This window comes from Molothrus aeneus, chromosome 3 (assembly GCF_037042795.1).
Source record: "Molothrus aeneus isolate 106 chromosome 3, BPBGC_Maene_1.0, whole genome shotgun sequence".
Lineage (NCBI taxonomy): Eukaryota > Metazoa > Chordata > Aves > Passeriformes > Icteridae > Molothrus > Molothrus aeneus.
In genome coordinates, this window is record NC_089648.1 from 100,617,634 (window position 1) to 100,635,214 (window position 17,581).

A 17,581-nucleotide genomic window follows, 5' to 3' on the forward strand; every position below is an offset into this window, starting at 1 on the left:
TCTCCCTTCAATATGTAGATGACTGCATGGCCTCTGAAACACTCAGCCTTTTTGCCTGCCTCATTATTTACTTTTGAAGTGAAGAAGAAAGATGACATGCACCTCTGAGAGCTGGAGTATTTCCTAGCAGCAAGATTCACTTTCATGTGTGATGTGGGTTAGATCCCAAACATTGGATAATATGACACATACTATGCTATTGTACAAGTTGTGAATAATAAACATTAGAGAAATCCACACGGGGAATGCTACGCACTTTGGGGGCAAATTCTGAATTCAGAAACATAACTGCAGCTCAGGGAAGATTTTAAATACCAATCCAATGAAATATGTTTGTGTGTATCTTCAGTTGTAAAACTATAGTTCTTTGCAAATACAAGGAGATAAGCTGGTTTACACCACTGGAGAGTAAATATTTGCAGGTTTTTTCTCTTTTATCTGAAATATGATTGCCCCAGGAATTTTTGGAACAAGTTAGTGCTAATGTTTGTACCACAGAGCTAAAGAAAGCATAGGCTGGAATAAGAAGAATGGGACAAGAATTAATGCTTTTGATTTTATGAATTATCTGGAGGTCTGCATTATTTCCCATCCTTAACCAAATCTAAAAGTAGAAAAAAGGAGCAATTAAAGCAAATTGAACACAAACAAATCTTTGTTGAGATTAAGTCAAGTTTGGTTTTTTTTCAGAATGCCTTTGCATTTCAACATTAAAAGAAATTCTTCTGATAATGAAATAAAAAAGCATTTCTAAGCAGCAACTTAGAATATTTTGTTCATTTTCCAAACAATTTGAGGCAACATAATGTAATCCACTGTTTCCTTCCCGAATTCTTTTATCTTTCACATCTCAATCTTTTCAATTAAAATTTGTTTATTTTGCACAGGTTCCCAAGTACCACTATATGAGTGACTAGCAGCAATGTGCAGGCAAGGGTGAAAAGTAACTTTCAGTTCATTTAATGTTTCAAAATCTATTGAAAAGTTTGGTCAAATGAAAATTCAGACTGAAAACCCAATGATTTAAAGATTCCTCTTCTGTTTTTCTTGATCCTTTCTCCTGGTAGAGACAATATATACAGCTTGGTTAATTTTTCTTTTTCCACAATGTGCTATTAACTTCCTGGCACAATATATTGTCATATACTAATGTCAATAGTGTCACTGCATTAGATAACATTGGTGACATTCCAATGTCACCAAATCCGTCTTTCCTCTTTCTAGAAGCTCATGCCTAGTTTTACCTTGGTCAAGAGAAAAGCTTAACAGCAAACAGAATTCAATGACTACTTTAAGTTCTGAAGAATAAGGACAAGTATTCCCTTGTGTTTTGTAGAGGCTTGTCAGGGATTGCACAAGGACACTTGCACACGTACAGTTTTATGTTTTTTCATTTGCCAACATAATCTGTCCAGACAATATAATTCTTCCAGAATGCTGTCTGATAGGGATCAATTCCTTCCACTTCCTCTTACCTGGAAACACTGGTCAGAAAATTTGTTTTAGTTCTGTTTGTTCCTAAATAGTCCTAAAAATAACTCAGCCTCATCCACAGTTATCTCTTCTGTTATCAACTGAAAAAAAAACCCTAAACCCCATATCTTCTGCTTCCTAAAGTATTAAGTACATATTGGTAACTCACTGTAGGGAAGTGTGAGCTGAGAGGGAACATCGGCAGTGCTCTTGCTGATGAGAGTGGATCCTTTCTTTATATCATACAAACTCAGCTTTGATTCATCTCTGCACTGCCCTTTTGTTCTTAAAGAGTATCAGAGACATACTTTAAAACCAGAATCAGTCAATTTCACAGAAAGTTTCTGACACTTTCTCTGTGGGACTGCACAGAAAGGATATCACTTTGTCATGTCATCCAAAAATGGAATAACTTCCAAGAACCATATTTTCCAAATATTCATTCATCTGTTTATCTTTAAGCTCTGAGAACAACTTTGGTGTTTTTCCAGAATTGCCTGCTGAGTCTTAGGGTCAACATGTGTGAGTTCATGTGGGACTGCAGACTAATGAGACAGCAATCTTCCTGTCAGTTCAGGACTACATTATCTGCTCTGAATGAGCTCAGGACTTGTAATGGAATTTGTAATGGAAATACTATAAAGCACAGCAACATACATGACACAAAGAATAGGAAAACATATGTAGTTGATTGTTTTAGCTTTAAAAAATTAGTCTGTTTGTATGGAATATCAAAAACACTGACAAAATCCTCCATGTTGAATATAGATAATTTCATCTAGTATTAGCATGGAAAGATGGCAAGATATTTGTATCCTTCTACCCACTTGGCTTATGTCTGTGAAATAAATGTTTTTCAGTAACATTACATTGTGGGAACCTGCTGTGATAGACAACCATATTCTGCAGTTTTTGTTAAAGACATATGTAAAACCATTGAACACCCATGCTACAACTGATTACCTGTGTTTTAGGTGCAAAATATTAATAGTAACTAAAGTGTAAAAGGAATTTAATTTCTTCCTTCCTTGGATTTTTGGTTTTTTCTCTTTTTTTTTTCCTTCAAGTTTAAAATGTCACTATTTAAAACACTCAACAGGTACATTAAAAACTAGGTAATAGAATGGAATTTTCTAATGTCAGCTGGACTGCATTTGGAAAATACTTCGGGATTTATCATTCCCTTGTAACTGAAACTGCTATTAATGAGAGTGATCCAGAAATATTAAGGAAAAAACCCTGAGCTGGTGATGGAGAGCTATTTCAATACTTCTATATACATATCCATGCCTTCAACTATATTCAGAAAAAGCACTAGTGGAATACCAAAGACAGCTTCTTACAGACAGGAGAAACACATAGCTAATAAATGACAGAAGTTATTTAAATTAAATAGTTCCTTTTTGTATACATTAAAAATAGACTTTTTTTTAAATTTTGCCTTTAAAATTTGATGTCAAGAGCTCATAATGAAGTACAGAACTGGAACTTGGTAAATCTTTTTCATTGTAGTATTGATTCCCATTAAAACTTACTGGTGATTATTGAATGATAGTTAGCAGATTCATAGTTCACCATCTTAACATACTTTGCATGCCAAGCAAGTTCATTTGTAATTTTCCACAGAAAAATTAGCTGCTTTGTGAATATAAACAAACCAAGATATTTTCTGTAATATCTCCTATGCCAATTGAATAGGAATGAGTTTTACTACCACAGGCATACACAGTACACGTAATTTAAATATATAGAATTTAAAAGAAAGTAAGATGAAACATTAGTCACCCTTGAGTTTGTATGGATCTGTCTCTAAATACCTCTTCCTTTGCCTTATGACTGCTCTGCCAAAGTATCTTCACTTTCTAGTTTTTACACCTGCAAAGCTCAGTTAGGTCACTTCCATTTTTTTCTGGGAACTGACAATGCAATACTCAGCCCTTACCATTGTTAAATCAAAGATGACTGGATTACTTGCACACATATTCTGATGGAATATTCACCAAGCCAAGCAGATCAAATGGCTCCCTACATTAATCATCATTAAGTAATGACTTTACTCTGATGAGGGCCCCTAATTTGGCTTCCTCTCCCCACTGAGGTTCTGGTATCATAGGAACATACATACAGTCCATATGCAATAGAAAAATCAGACCTACTTCTCCTAAATTTGACTGAAATAAATCAACTGAGGAGGAGAGCAACAAGAACAACAAACGACCACCAAATAAATGAAAACCCCAAATCAAACCCAAAAAAACCAAAAACCCAATCCAGAGAAAAAACCAAAGAGGCAATCAGACAAACAGGAACTATAAATCATGTGTTACTGATTTTTTATAAGTTTCTTTAACAGTCAGTGATAAAAAAATGTAAGCCAGGGTACTTAAACTGGTTATGGTTGGTTGGTTTTGGTTTGCTTAGTTTGGCGTTTTCATCTTTTTTTTTCATGTAAAGAATTGCAGTCTCTAACCTCGAATTTTAAGTGTCAGATCCAGGGATTCACTGCCATGAACTCTTGCATTAGCTATCAATTTACTTTGGGACATGGAGCTATGTGTGGGACCAGAATAATTTTCTTGAAAGAGCTGGTTTTGCATGTAACTATCTGAGAATGAGTCATCCTTTTTAAACCATTCTGCAATACTACTATGCCTTTTTTCCACATGTATTTCTTATTTAAAACTATGCAAAACAATACAAAATAAAACAGGTCCCTCAAAAGAAGAAAACAATTTTTAAACTATAACAAGTAGAAAAACCATAGACTATAAACTCTGTTTAAACCAAATATTAATTTTAAAAAACAGATTTACAAAAATCACTAATTCATTGAATGGAATTTAGCAAACATTCCATATTACAGATTCAGAAAAATAAACACCTATGTTCAGCTAAAGATGTTTAAAACTTACTTATTATGTTCAAAATGATTGATAAAGATGTGTCACAACTTATGGGATGAATGACAGATGTGAACCTTTCCCACCACCTAGCACTGCTGAGACCCCACACTGGAATAGAGAAGATCCCTCATGACCATCAGGAAGCACTTTCTAACAGTGACCAAGTACTGGCAGAGGTTGCTCGGAAAAGGAGATGAATCTTCCACTTTGGTGATATCCAAAAGCTATCTGGGCATGGTCCAGAGCATGCATTGAGCATGGAGGTCAGAGCAGTTGACAAGCAGAGGTCCCTTCCAACCTCAGCCAGTCTGTGATTCTGTAAAACAACAATCCAGTCTTCCTTCTGAACTATTTGTGTGTTTGTTCTCCTTTTAGGTTAATGCAGTACAATACACACACTTAGGGATTGGGCTCTACTATTTCATTTTAATTCCTGTTAAGAAATCACTACCCCTCGGAAATATTTCTGAGAAGCCACAAGTATTCTTCTCTTGTTCACTGCTCTAGAAGACAACTAGCTTGCAACACTTTAAGTTCAGCTTTCAGGATTTCTTAAATACATGGCCTTCTCAGCTTATTTGTACTTCTGACCTCTCTAAATTTTGCTTTTTATCCGTTCCCTGAATACTGAGACTTGCAGTACTAATCATTCTTCAGTACTAATGATTCTTATGTAACTGTACACTTTACAGATATTGAAATATTATGTAAAAAACTCTCTTTTCTTGATTCTGTTTGAAACAGAAAGATGACATTTTGTACTGTGAGTTAACTGTTGTCATTTTTTTTCCAGAGCCTCTCAGTTTAATTAGTCTTTAATTACTGGTTCATTATTCTCTCAGTAATCTGCGTTTCATTCACATATTTAATAGCCATCAGTATTTAAGTAACTTAAGGTGATCTCTTTGTACATGAATTTGAAGCAGAGATATTAAAGCAACTTAAAGTAATGCTGAACTTAGCATAATTTGAAATGATTTTTTTAAGATGCAAGATTTCCTTTAAAGAAGTATTTCAGTCTGATTATTCTGGAGCTGCTAAATAGCCTCTGTAAGTGATAATTTAAACATCATGGTTTACTTCTTGCTTGTGTGAGTTTTTTTGGCTCCTGTGTTCATCTCCTCTCTTCATGCCAGCACTAACAGGGCTTCACAGGATGTGCAGATCTACACTGGGATAACAACATCAATCAGATGTCACGCCTCAGCATTTCAGTCACCCAAATTCAGCTATACTTCCCCTAAAGCACAACTGGATGAACATATTCCAATTCTATTTTGATTATCTACTCCTTCCTGGACCCCTGCAGGTTCTTTCTTCTGAAATAATAAAGATGAGACAATAACAGGGGCAGATCTGGGACTTGATGGAAAACATCTTCTAAGTGCTCTGGTGGTAACTTACAGCTCAGAGCCTGGTAGAGCTGCAAGATTTGAGGTTAGGAAAAGTGTCAGAGTGCTATGGGAATAGTGAGTTTTTCAGTTCAGTAATTTTTTTCCTGGTGAGAATATTTAGTCAAAGCCACCAGGCAATTTCCAGCTGAAAGACTACCCTAGATTTGGCAACCAACTTGATGATTTCTGTGATCTGCCTGAAAACACATATTATTGCCTGAAAACATGCTAGATAAGATGTGTTAGATCAGACTTTGAAGTAAATAAATGGACAATTTGTCAAAATTTATGTAGGAGACACTGTCTTACACTGTACTAGAGATATTTCAAATAAAGGATGTTTCCTTCATTCCTTCTCCCTTTCCTTCTCTTAAGTATTTTAGAATAATCTAAAGAAAGCTCTGGAGTAGCAAGAAAATTTCTATTTAGGATCTCTGCAGACACTGCCTCCTCATTCAAAGGAGAGGAGAATTTAAGTGTCGGAAACTTTTGTCAGTAGAGCTTGTCTATCAATGTTTCTTTTTCTGAAGAATTCAAAATTCTCTAGAAGAAAGATTTCTAGACAAATTAATAGTAACTTTACATCCTGAGACAAAAAGCTAATAAACTGTTCACATAGTAACTTAAAAAGAAGTAAACCTCAACTACAACTTGTAGACTGTTTATGAAAGGACAGAAGAAATAAATTGCTCAGCAAAGAAGAGGAAAAGTTACTAAATAAGACCTGATGTCAGAAATATCGAAATCTTAGTGGTTGAGAAGGTAAGGAAAGACACAAGTGTGTCTTTCCTTACCTTCTCAACCACTAAGATTTCTGGGACAGAACTGGTCCCCATAAAAAAAATTAATTGCATCTTCTGACAGGACATAGAAAAAGTTGTGGTCATAGATATGCATTCATATATGAGGTGAGCAGTCCATGGGAATAAGCTTAATCCCTCCACTGGGCACTCACACCCAATTTTATATTATTCCCTTTGATCATTATCCTGCTGCAATGTGTAAGAAAAGAGTTTACTTTCTATAGAAGAGACAAAGATGTGGAGAAGGTTCCTGAGAACAAATATTTGTAGGTATAGATAGGGATCTTACTTTTTGCCTCACTACCTCAATCACACAGGATGTAAGCATGTGTAGATATAAATTAATTTGAGCTTTCAATAAGAGGAACACAAGATGGCAATCTTATCAGTATATTAGATCATGAATTAACGACAGATATTTCTCACAGAAATAGAGTAAAAAAGACAATAAAAAAATATCCAATGTGAATTCTTTTTGGCTGCAGAGACAGCTTGCTGCAAACCAAAACAAACCCCTGAACAAACACCACCATTTCTAACTGCAATATTTACAAGATACAACAGACAACGCAAGTGTGTCTCGAATCATGGAGAGCTTGCATCCTCAACATGGGAGGAGGTGAGACATCTGATTCCATAAGTGGCTTTTTCAGTCTGAAGGAGAGAGGTTAACATGTAAGAACAGCATAGCTGGTTCTTGGGAATACATCTTTATCCAAATGTAAATTCTATGGCAATTATAAACTGAAGTCAATGAGGTTAGAGTGGTTACAGTTGAGGGAAGAAATTAGATATAAGCTCAGAATTTCTATTTGTTAGGACAATGATGAAATGGTTCTACTGTAGCTCATTATTCAATTCTGTTTAAGAATTCTGTGCATATATTTTCCATGGCTAAACATAACATATCAAAATAATTTTGCTCTGTTTTTATGCAAGTTGATTTAATATAGTGCATTTTCTTTGACACCAGATTTTCAATAAACTTCAATCCAGCCCTGGGAATACCAAATGGATTGAAGGAATCAGCATCTCTATTTGAAATACTGTTATGCAGAAGGAAAAACCCAGGATATTTGATTTTCAATAAAACTTATGGTAAAATGCGAACTTCTATAAACTGATCCCTGGCTTTTTGAAAATAAGAGGAACCAATTTAAAAATATTAAATTGGAGTTTGAACTGGGGGAGAAGGAGGGAACCTTCTGGTCATTGTATAATATATGTATCAACAGACTTCCATAAATAGAATCCCAATATCTAAAATTAAATATATTGTGTACATTGGCATTTAAAAAAGTCATTGGTTTATTCTGTGCATTGGTGTACACCAGTCAGAGGCATGTACTTTGGATCTCTTATTCTCATTGTTGACTGCTGACTCGATGTAAGTGTTATCCAGGGCCCAGTGTTTTCAAATGAGATTTAGTATTCATTCTCCATTAGACTGCTATAGATGAGGAAAAAAATTGTAACAAGAATTTTTTGTGTATGAAAATGAAAAAAAAAACTGTTACTGTTTAGAAAGGTCTGTTGCAAGAGACTTACAGGAGTTCTGTAACTGTAAAAGATGGACCCTGCCTATGGAGTTGCTGATCCTTGATCATCACAACTTCTGGGTAAGCTACACACCAAATAAAATAAATACAAATATAATATTCGCTCACTTCTCTGTATGTCAAAATAATCTTGTGGACATAATTTTGAATCCAGGTATGGGAGGAAATATTAAATGGCACATTATATGAGGTTTTTGTTTCAGTTTTTGTTTGATTTCTTTGTTTTAAATACAGTAGAGTAAGCATACATCATAGATATTTGAATCTAAATAGAAGCAACCAAGAATATTCTGTTTCACGTTTTACCTGCTATGCCAAAATTCTCAGTTCTGACTTTTTTTTCAGATAGATTATGCTAGTATAAAATGGCTTTTATCATGACCTGCCTGGCTGCAAGGCAAAAGCAATTATCTACCCTGTGAAAAAAATAACCCAAAAAACCATAGTGAGGTAAAAGGCGGTTACTTGATTTTATTCATTCTCTTTATGTTGGACAGCAGATATAAGTGACCATAATAATTGCAAAGAGCTACTCATGGTAAAAGATGTCAGCCAAGGCTACTAATCCTGCTGGGATGAGAACTACAACAAAAAAAAATCTCATGTTTATTTGTTTGAGGCTGATTTAAAACACTTAAAAAATATTGTTTGTTTGTTCATTTGTTTCTTTAGTGTAGGTGCTTAAGTAATGTCTTAGGTCAGGGCCTGGATGTTTATCACCTAGGGTGAGCCCATCAGTGTCAATAACTAGCTTTCAAAAGTGCATGATCTTGAAAATTCATTCTCAGAACACAGCCCTTCTTGTGAATGGAAATGGTTTTTTTGCATGGGGTGAATGAAGCAGGAGTCTTGATTGTAGCTGTTCCAGAACTGTAATCCTGACTTGGTTCCTGGCACAGTGCTTGGCCTTGGATAACTCCCAGCTCTGTGCCTCAGTTTTTCTGCCCGTAAGGTCTGGAGAACAATGACTGACTCTGAGACCTAATGAGCTGTTTGTGTAGAACAGAGAAGATGTGAAGTGCAACAAGAACTGCCTAATAACTGTTTTAAAGAGAAGCTTAGTGGAATCAAGAGAGCTTTTGTCCCATGTATTCATCTGTACTTGTTCCTCTAGATGACCTAAAAAGGATTAACAGCTATTCCTAGGTTAATTGGCCTCTGTGGCATCTCTTCTCTAGTCTGGAAGGGATATGCTGCCTGTAAATCCAAATCCCCAGATGCATTTTAGCAACTAATATGGTAAGTGAATCAACTGGTTTTTATTAGTTTTTCAAGCAGTCTGATGGATCTTAGTCATCTAGAAGGGCCCAAATCAAATGACAGCTGCTTTTGCATGTTTTCTCTGCAGATGTCATTTTAATTACTGCCATCAGTGTTACATGTACCTCCTACAAGCTAATACTGTAATTCTTCAGCTGCAGATTTTCAAGCATTTCTTGAAAAAAATACTATCTATCTGAGCTTAAGTACTTGTGTGGAAGATTAAAAATAATAATGAAGCATGTCCTATAAATCAGAATGTCATTCTTCAGAGTGGTTGGAGGATGGCAATACTTCTGTCTGTTGGGCAGACAAGAGGAGTTGTTATCAATTACTTTGACATGAATTCACTTCATAAGACCATCCAAAACAGTCCAATATTCATTGATTGTATTATTTGAGCAATTGTAACATCCTTATAAAAGCTTACAATAACAAAAAATATTGCATTGGAGAAAATAAATGTTTTCAAGTGAAGTTAGACTTTTAACTGCTTTTAAATAGCTGAATCCTAGTCTCATTTTTTAGTGATTTAGCCAAAATTACCATGTCAGTATGCCATACTACTAAGAGTTGTCAAACATCAGATGCACTGGGGCTTGAAATCACATTTTTTCCAAACCTGTGAAGCTGCCATTCAAACATTAGTCTGTAAAACTTGTGATGAAGAAAACGTGAGGCATAGATTGTCTATGAACAAATCTATAACATTTCAAAGGGGGAAATCTTGGAGGATGCAGCAGACTACTAAGACAAGATTTAATACTTACAAGATACAACAGTATGACTCATGCAAAATTCATTTTAAATAAAGTATTTAATGACTGGAAACAGCTGTAACCTTGATGACACTAAGTGTTTTGGGACTGCAGAAGGATAGTATAACTTGTTCAAAGACTCACAAAGCTGGTGAAGGGGATGAAGCTTAAGCCCTGTGAGGAGCAACTTAGGGAGATGGGGGTGTTTGGGCTGGAGAAGAGGAGGCTCAAGGGTGACCCTATCACTCTCTACAACTGCCTGAAAGGAGATTGCAGCCACGTGGGGATTGGCCCCTCCTGCCAGGCAACCAGCAATCAGATGAAAGAACATAGTTTTAAACTGCATGGGGGAGGTTTGGGTTAGATATTGGAAAGAAATTCTACACAGAAAAGGTGATTATGTATTGTAAATGTTACCAGGGAGGTCATGGAGCCACCATCCCTGGAGGTGTTTAAGAAAAGACTGGATGTGGCACTTGGTGCAGTAGTTAGCAAGGTGGTGTTTGGTCATAGGTGGGATTTGATCTTAGAGATCTTCTTCAGCTTAATTAACATAAAAGATACCCTTAACCATAACTATTCATGTTAAGAAAAAGGACTGTCTTTATGTTTCTATTGGATTTCTCAAGTAAGCTTTGTATAGATGGAAGTAAGTGATTTTATTACCTCATTTTGTTTTACCGCTACACCCAAACAGTAAAGGTTTTATCAAGGAGTTTAACCCCTGCAGTTATTTTAGTCTTCACTAGATCTTGCTTTATGTTATCCTTACCCCTAGGATTATTATTTATATCATTTGCTACAAATGGAACAGGGACGTCTAAAATGTATTCATTTGAAAAACTGCATAAACAAAACACACCCACAACTGAGAAATTCTGTGTATTCTTTAGTGTTTCAATACAACAAACTAACATATAAACTACCTGTGAAGAAAGCAAGCATTCAATATCACTCTATTTTCAGTGATGCTAATAATAATAGTCATATTTATGCTGCCAGTGTTAGAGTTCTCCTGAGCTGGTCTGGGGAAGTGGGACAAGAAAAAGTCATACCACCATGTCTAAGATGTTAGTTTGTCTTTTACTGTAGTTAAACAGATTTGTTTTCTTTTTCACTAACATTACTTACAGCAAGTTTCAGGTAAGACCTATATAGAAAATAGATGAAGTACATGGATGAGACAAAAAGATGCAGTGGTGTTATTATTGGAAGATAGAATACAAACAGAATTACCTTATAGCAAGAAGCAGAGAGAACATCTGCAAAGAGGACAGCATCATACGTATATAAAAATAAACATTAAAAATACAGAGGTGCATACAGACACATAGAAAATCTTTTGATATATATAAACCTGGTCTTAGTAACAGGGAAGGTTTTCTTCTATGTGCAGGGTTGGCTGTAGGAAAGCACTGGGTTTGTTTTTTAAAACCTTTTTAGAGAACAGTAAGAAAATGATGGGAAAAAAGTAATATTGCTTTTTAAAATTGATTAATTCTTTTGTGATTCTTCAGGTGCATTCCTCTTCTTTACACTTTACAGTATAAACAGAGAGTGAGAATTAACCCTCTTTACCTGTATACACCTGATCAGTTTTCATTGGGATGTATATCCAGCAAGCTTTTAGCTGATGAACAAGCTTTTAAGTCCTAACAAAATTTATAAGACATTCAGAGTGAGAAGATAGGATTCTACTAGGTGTATACATGCACTTAGGAACTTTAATTCTTTCATTTTCTGAGAGAGAGAGAGAGAAGGAAGATTGTCCATATAATATCAGAAGCAACACCAGCTTGAAAATCTGAGAGAAATGTGATGAACTCATATGACAAAACATTAAATACAGAGAATCCCCCAAGTGATTATTTCTACTCTGGTTGATCATAAATTATTTTATGATGCTGCTTGGCATGTGACTTATCACAACATCCCAACACGATCCACTGGAAATAGCTCACTGCAGTATAATACATCAAAAATGTAGAAGCACAGGAGGAAACTGATACATCTCACCCTAATGAAATACAGATTTTGTCTATCCATTTTGTTAATTAGCAAAGTACCTCAGATCTAATTATGAATCTATCTTTAATATGTTTGCTTCACCCTGCACATCATGGGCATAGCATGGTAATTATGCTTCATAAAACTAAATAGAAGTTATGTCCTCTGGTGTTTGACTGCAGAATCTTTAACTTTGTGTTTGGGGATATTTTAATTTCTGGAGTAATTTTATAAAAATATTACTTAAATCAATCCTCCTCTCTCACCCTCACTTTAGCTTTTGAAATTACATTATGAATGCTTGATGATAGAGTATATTTTATCTAATGTATCTTTAAAACATCTTCTAAACCTACATTTAACCACAAGATTGACAAGACTGTTTTGTTCTCATCTGAACTGCCCCACAAAGAAACAGTCCTCATTAGCAATCTCCTTAATTAAGGAAACATGGGGGACAACTGTTATGCTTCTTCAATACTTAGAACCTACAGGCTGGAGGTCAGTCCAGGAAGACATTTGTAATGTGGAGCACTGTCTGCAGGTAGTGCTGTGCTCTGGTGTATGCAGAGACCTTGTGATGAATGAATAGGCTTGGGGTAGAATAAGATGCAAAATATGCAAAATACTTAAAAGCAGCCTAGACAGATATTTGTTTTAACCTTGATAGTGCTGTATCTGTAAGTAGGGAGAAGAAAAATGCTGACTTTTGGTCCTGTTTCTGGAAGGGAAACTGAGCTTGGAGGCAGGGATATAGCTGTGATGCAGTAGGATAGACAGCTGGACACAAAGAAAAGGGTCATTTTGGGTACTTAGCCAATATGACTTCCAATTTGATCCCAAGTATCTCCCAGCATTGAGCAACACATTAAAAAGAGGGAGTAATGAAGAGATAATCATCACTTGAAGAACTAGAAATAGAAGCCCTCTTTTTTGCCTCGTATGTGAAACACTAGAAGCTATGTTGCATTTTAAAACTCCCTAGAAATAAGGTAGACCTGGCATGATACCTGGCAGGGAAGACTGGGATGTTAGGAGCAGGACAGAAAAGTGGAAAAGGGCAGTACAAAAATTTGTCTGAAAACTCACTGTAGGGAAATGACAAACTGATTAAAAGTATAAATGCTGTGGGAGCATTTGACTGAAAAAAACTTCAAAAATTTTAGATAATATAATAGCACTATTATATCTGGAAACTTGAAAACAGAGGCAACAGCAGAAGTCAATCTCATGTTCAGAGCAGTGGCAGAATGTAGAACTCCCATTGTCTCACACTCTGAAGAATGAGAACCTCATTTCTCCTACTCATTCCTTATAGTAGAAGGACTAAAATGTATTTACAAAAGTTTCTCTTGACTCCATAATATCTCTTGCCTATTTATACTTCAGTTATAAATAAAGAAAAGACAGTGTGGCCTAATTTAAAAGGATATTTTTCTTGCCAGAACAGTAAGATGATGAGCTATTAAATGGAGAACAAGGAAATAGTTATACAGTATGTTAAATACAAGTGAGACAGCTATCACATTTCTATTCAATACTTGAAAATATGCCCACCTTTTCTTACACTCATCCTTAAATAGCAATTCTGGCATAATTGTTCTACTACTACATGTAGATTGCTAGTGTATAAAAAATTTTAATCTATGTATTCATGCATTTATGATAACAGCTATTAGACAAAATTAATAAGAAGTCGGTTGCTAGTACCCACAGGATTTAATTGTTATTTTCAAGGAAGAAGCTGCAAATTTTGTTTCTGGCATTGTTCCTTGATCAATTAATTCTGTTTCTGTTCAATTCTGTATTTTTATATGTAAGTGGCTGTATCTCATTTTAAGAATTGTCTTTAAAAGATAATGAATGCATGCATAGAAGTGGAGTTAGTAAAAGAGAGGATAGCATGCATATACCTTGAGATACTGTACTTTCACTGAAAATACTCTTTGAATTGGAGCATCAGCTGTAATACAGGGTTTGTATGAGATTATTGCAGTTCCTGCCTGCCCTTAACTAGACAACAGGTACTTCATCTGTTGATTTCTAAATTGACTTTTGATGGGATAGTGAATGTCCTTTTGTCCTTTTTTCCTCAGGACTGAACTTTACAGTGGAGAGTAAATCTGCCTTGGACCAGAGACAGAGCTCAGCGATGTGAGTGAGAGGCTAGAAGCCAAGACAGAATCTGCTGTTGGATGGTGGAGTGGGAAGTGAGTTCCTGAACTGAGAAGCCTAATCCTTGATCACTCTGAGGAAACACATCAGAGTCCTTCCCTACATAATTGTTCAATTTTGGTTTAGAAAACAGTATTCTTGCCTTGGCATTGTACCTTCTCTTTATACCTACTATCCCCCCTGGATGGCTGCCTTTTAATTTCACTACCCAGTATTAAGAAAGACTTGCCTAGTAGATGAACAGCTTATACTGCAGCCAAAGCAAGGGTCTATTGCACACCCAAAACCAGAAGTACACTAAGCAGGATTTAAGAAATATTAAGTTTCTTTTAAACTTAGACATAAGAACAGTAAGTTACAATGTGTAAAAACATTTTTGCACTCTGTAGCCCTGTAAAAATTGTAATGCTTTAGGAAATAAGCTTCAGGTCTTCAGCTGAATGTGCCCAGGCAAACTCTGCATGGCCCCAGTTATCATCTGTTAGGAGCATTACCAATTTTCCATGAGAACTTGTGATGTGAACAGGAATTTGTTACGTGGTATTTCTTGCCAGGATGTACAGTTTTGAAAGCACAAAGTATTTAAATGTTTGAAATATGGATATATCTTCAAAGAAAAGTCCCCAGAACTATAAGCAACTGCACATGGACAATTACTGCTCACTGAAAATACACAGCCTTTAAGAAAATGAGGAGCCACTGGGCAGGGAAGAAAGAGTCAGGCAGCAGGACAAGGAACTTGCCATAGCAATCTCCTTGAGCACTCCATAGATCCTCTGCCACTGCCAGAGGCCCAGGACTCATATGTGTCAAGAAACTCAGACATTTTACAAAAGGGAAAGATCCCAGACATTTTGCCCACATCAGTGTAGCCCATGGAAGGGCTCTGGAGCCTGCTCCCTACGCTAGGGTGAAGCTGACTGCTGAGGGGACAAGCACTGCAGGACCGAGGGCTCACACTGGGGGTTGAATGTGGCTGCTAAACACTCACTACTTATAAAGTCTACTGAGAGCAACTAAAAGTGACTAAGGACTAAGCATTAGTATGAAGGGCATCAAGTTGAATGTCAATCTAGTTAAGTTTTTCTTTGGAGTTCAAACTGACCAGGCTTATCAGTGTTATAAACATCACAGAGATATTTAGGTGTCTGATACATCCCTGTACATATATTCAGTTGCTGCTATATCAGTTTGTTTATTAAAATTATTCTTTTCAATGGTTTCAGCCCTACATGCTGTACTTTTAAAACTGATATCTGCAAGATTTTACTTCATATCTGACCACTGTCTTCATATTGCAAAGATAAAGAGGCCAAGTCTCATTTCCTTTTTTTATGTTAGAGCTACAGGCAAGTATCAAGGAATCTGAATAAGCTCTGGTCCAGGGCTAAGCAAACTGAAAAGGACATGAGAAACTATGACACGAGAAATCACTGGACACAACAGATAACAATGTGGGAGGATGCCAAAGGTTACAGTTAGCACTGTGAGGACTTTGAGGGACGCCTGGGTTTCAGAGGTGGTTAAAGAGGAGGTGAGACCTGAAGCTAAACATCATGGACAACTGGAGGAGAGCATTGTAAACCTTTCAGGGAGGACAGCTTTACACACTTAGACAGCAAAGATAAACAGCACTTAGACTGTCACCCTGGTTTTTTAAGATTTTCTAAGCCTTCTGATGCTGACATTCTTGTAGTGAACTTTCTCACACACTTACTGTAAATAACTCATTGTTTTGCATTCCTTTATGGAGGAGGAGAGAGTTGATGGACTGTTGGTTTGACCAGTGTCATGGGAGAGGTGTCACTGTCACTCTCCAATCCACTGTTAGTTTTGGAAAACTACAAATGATGGAGTCAGAAAATAAACTACCCTTTTTCTTCACCTTGAGAACAGTGGTGTGAGCTTGTGTTCTTTCGTGTCCTATAGTGACACTTAGACTGCCTTGTTAGTTGAGCATGTAATGCTGAGATTACCAAGTTAGCAGAAAAAAAGTGTCAAATTTAACTATGGATCTTTCTCTAGCAAGACTAAGCTCAGTGGAGAAAATAATTATCAGTAATTATTTGGGATACTGATGGAGTGCAGAAATGATGGTGAAGAGGATGGTAAAGTAATAGGAAAAAGGGCAATAAAATACATAAATGATGTGCTTGGGTATGTCCAGGGATATCTCCTGTACTTCACTGCAGCTGGAGGAGGACAATAGAGCTGAGTTGTTCCAACCATAACACATGTTAATTCTGCTGCCACGATCAAGAGGAGCTGGGGTCAATGGAGTGAGGTGCTTTCCCTTGCTAGCAAGGAAAAACCCAGAACAGATGAATTGAGCAACCTGATAGCACACTCTCAATACCTGGTGCAGGCCTGAAAACATCAGCGTCATCCTAAAGATGTTTTGACTGTTTTGGCCTTGTCTGCCTTGATTACATGTCTAAAGCACAATTTTGCTAGGCATTCCTCACTGAATTTGTGTTTCCTGGATATGGTAATCTGACTTACACACGGCACCCAAGACATGTTTTACAATGATAATTCATACTTTTCCTTTCCCATTGTACCTACTTGAATTTAAGTACAAACATAAGATGTTTGACTTTTCAACTAGTATCTCAACAAGCACTATAAACTCAAGGGTATATTAAAATATAACATATGGTGATCTTCTGACATCCATTACCAAGTTAACACATAAGATCCTGTTTCTGCCATAGCACAATAGCTCTTCCAGATATGGAATTATTCAGGAGTTAAGTAATTCTAAAATTTCTCATGTCAAAAATCAAGGTGAACTCACCTAGGCTTTTTTTACAAAAAAAAAAAAAAAAGGTTAAACTAAGAGTAAACCATGGAGTGAAGGGGAAATGCCAAAATTCTCCACTACCTATATTTCAATTAAAGATAATAAAGAGGTTTTAAGAGAATAACACTCCTCCTTTGAAGGACAATGAGTGTGAGTGTACATTTCCCTTGAGAAGGTTTTTATTTACAATCTGGTCATATCGATCTTTCAGCAAAACCCTGGAGCAGTAATTATACTAAAAGACAAAGAAAGTGAACACATATTTACAGCTAGTGAACAGTATGATAGACTTATTCCAATCTCCAGAACATTTTGTAAAAAGGTTTATGGTGAACTCTAAATAGTTGTTCGTACTGTGTCATGAACAAAAAGCATATATGCTACCTCCTCAGAGCACTCACTATATCATTTGATTTATCATGAAAACACCAGCTGGTGAATTTGCG